Consider the following 3,641-nt stretch of genomic DNA (forward strand, 5'->3'; position numbering starts at 1 on the left):
ATGAGATCCTAAGGAGCTTTTTGCTTCGCGGAGGTTTCAAAGTTTCGTTTTAAGCAAATTGCCAGCATAAATCTGAATAAACAAACATAAAGTAAGCAAACATTTATTTTTGAAATTAACTGTGTATTATATTGATATAAATGTATGGGCACTTATTGAAGGGATGAAAGCTGCCTTTTATTTGTTAAATTTCTCCCTTCGCGTACCGGCCCCTGTGGCCTAATGGATAAGGCATCGGCCTCCTAAGCCGGGGATTGTGGGTTCGAGTCCCACCAGGGGTAAACAAATGAACTTTTTTAAAATTCGGTTTGATATTTTTCTTTTTTTTTCTTCAATTTAAAACTTTATGTGGTGGTTTAAAAAATATTTAAAAATTATGTTGATAATGCATTTTTTTGTGGATACAAAAATAAAGTTCGGTTACTACTACTACTGACGCTTATTGACACCCAATGGTACATAGGACACTGGCTCAATGTTAATTTTATTGTTTATTGTGTGAGGGCAAGGTGATTAATCATGCACTTAAGAGTGATATCAAATAAATAATACAGTGTAATTTAAAAAATATATATTTTAACCCTCCTAAGAATCGAACCCGGGACCTTCAGTAAGGTAGTCAAATTTGCTAACTACTACACTATACAGGCAGACAGTTTGGCTACGATTATGAAAAATTGTTGTTATTAACATACTTATATAAATTTAATATATACACACAATTGTGGTTGCATACATACGATTCATCTAATACCAATGGTCCATACCCAATGGTGTATAGGGCACTGCATCGTATTGACGCAGTGTTATCTCAATTGTTACTTACGTAAAGGCAAGGTGATCACTCCAGCACTTCAGGGACCGGTCCACGGTAATGTTAAATAAATAATAGAGTGCAAAATTAGTCATGTTTATTTTCACCCCCCCCCCCCCATGGGAATCGAACCCGGGACCTCAGGCAGGGTAGCTAAACACGCCAACCATTACACCACTGAGGACATGACATATCGTATTCGTACAGGAGAAAGTGACCAATTGACAAAACGTAAAATGTTCAGGAGGGCCATTTAAATCACTTTTGATTTATATAACTTTCGAGTTTAAAATCGCTTTGGGGTAATTTTTCAGGGCAATATTAAGCTAGTAAGATATCAAATAGTCAATGATCACGTTTTTGCAAAAAAAGCACTGGTCACTTTCTCCTGTATGACACACATACACATAAGATATACACATAAGATTACAAACCTTTTTTTATCAGAAGATGCAAAAAGTATAATTTTCTTGTATTATATTGTTTAAAAAGTAATTTTATTTGTTACTGTTGTATAAAATTATTTTACGTTTGATTCTGAATGATAAAAAGCATGTAATAGCACGCAATTGGAATTGGAACATTTACATCATTTGTATAAACATTAAAATACGAACCAAAGACTATGCTTTCAAAATGAATGCATCACATTCGCAAATGCATTTCTAGAAATACTATCCAGATTGTAGACGGAAGAAATACTTGCAATGGTAGATGAAAAAGATCGGAAGCAAGATACAAAAATACTACCATAATAGTAGTGTTATAAAAAAAGCGTAAGTGTGAAGGATATCCTCGTCGCTTACAGCACTTTGACTTCTGGGGTTACGGAAAAGACGAGTGGAGTTCCATCTAAGAGGTGGTTCTATATTCCATACCGCAAGCTTCTGTCTTTCACAGTTTAACAAAACGCAGCAATCAATTATTCAGACAATCTCCGAGCTTTGAAATCACAGTACGTCTTCCTTTAGGAATCCCGATCCTTAGAGTTTTATTGAATATCATGAATCCGGTTCGATTTAAATTTAATGTGATGCCAAGCCACCTTGCATTTTTGTATGCTTTCTCTTACCTATTTTATAAAAATTGGCATACCTACTCGATTTTTAATTGATTTTTTTCTTGGTAAATACCACTATTGATTAAAATCTATTGTATATTATTTTTTGACATCTCAAAAAAGTACGAATTCCAACAATTTATGCTGTCAAAGAACTAGTATTTAAAAAAAAGTTCAATTGATTGTCAATGATGTGAATAATTTGAATCTTATACGTGTAATAAACTGATCATAATCATTTTTGAGTTATAAAATGAAATCAATATATTTATTGATATCTCAACATAGATGAAGAAGAAAATTGAAGTCTGGGCATTTACGGGGCTTACGACCGTCATAAATTGGTTTAAATGATCACTTTAAACACGTGTTACATTCACCAATTCTTCCCTTGAATGACAACCACACTACTCAAATTATTGGAACTTCTTTATACATGTATTGTGTGTGTATGTGTTCAAATTCGAAATATAGTGCTTCAATTCACTAGAATTTCACTGGAGACATCTATGGTGAGATGAAATAAGCTTTTCATTGAGCAGAAGATCTTTCATTTGTATGTGAGGGCCAAATCCTGAATAACAATATAAAAAAATACTTCTGTTTGGAGATAATTCAGATTCGTGGAGATAATTCAGATTTGGACACACTTAAAATGTTGTGAAATCTATTGTGACACGTGTTTCGATGCTATGCGCATCAGTTTCAAACATACGGTGTTTAGAAATGAATAGATATTATAATATTGTGACTGCTGAATCAATAAATGAAATTATTAGACATATTCGATTTGGGTTAGAGAAATCCATCCATGAAAACACCGAGATAAAAAGCTCGTTAAATAAAAAAAAAATAACATCAAAAAAATATACGAGTCCTTGTTCCATAAACAACACGAAGACTACTTACTGTTTTGGGAATATTGTGCGACATTAAGAAAATAATAATTTAAAGCTGTAACGTTGAGCTGAACATTGATTTTGTTATCAAATTAAAAGATGGATGAAAAATCCATTTTCCCCTGAATCCCTTTCCTTTTAAAATTATTTATACCATGAAAAGCTTTGCAAAAGAGTTTTATTTAATTTGCCAGTGGAATTTTCTGTGTAGAAATATTACGTATCACACATGTGAATAGTCATAACGTAGTCTAAGCTTAAAATCTGACGTGAAGTGCTTTGCGCATTATCTTACAAGTATAGTAATGAATGATTAACAAATATCATTGCATGATATGTCTTCGGTAATCATAGATTACTCATAAATATTAGAGTAAATATTTATATGAGTAATAGCACTACTCACTAAATATAAAGCTTTGTCTACATTAATTTATTTGACTAGCGATAGATTTCCATTGTAACCGACTGTGTCAGATTGGTCTGACGATGTCCGTGACGACACAACCGGGTCGATGGTCAAATTAATAAAAGTGAGAAAAACAAGTTAATGAATTATTTCTAATATAAAATGCAATTCCACTAGAATGATGAAAAATCTGTAATTTATAATTTGTAGATATATATATTAGTAGATATATGTTTGTAGATATATATATTTTAACCTTCAAAAAACGCCTGAAACATCATTATCTTACCTTAGAACCCTAACTGTCCATCTCCTCCTCCCCTGACCCCTCCTCTCTTTCTTAAACTTGCTACCTGATTCTACCTATTTATCATTAGAATCCTAGAATACTTTTTTTGTCTAATTGTTAATAATTGTTCTTCAGTTTTTTTGATAAAATCTATTACATCAGACAATAAT

The 3,641-nt window shown here is 32.3% G+C and overlaps 1 non-coding gene across 1 annotated transcript; it reads left to right on the forward strand.

The window, feature by feature from the left end:
- Positions 1 to 208: 208 nt before the first annotated feature.
- TRNAR-CCU (transfer RNA arginine (anticodon CCU)) lies at positions 209 to 281 on the forward strand. Its single transcript has one exon. It is a non-coding gene; the product is annotated as a tRNA-Arg (tRNA).
- The last annotated feature ends 3,360 nt before the right edge of the window (positions 282 to 3,641 follow it).

This window comes from Brachycentrus maculatus, unplaced genomic scaffold (genome assembly GCF_059751285.1).
Source record: "Brachycentrus maculatus isolate JH-2025_06_01 unplaced genomic scaffold, ASM5975128v1 h1tg001170l, whole genome shotgun sequence".
NCBI lineage: Eukaryota > Metazoa > Arthropoda > Insecta > Trichoptera > Brachycentridae > Brachycentrus > Brachycentrus maculatus.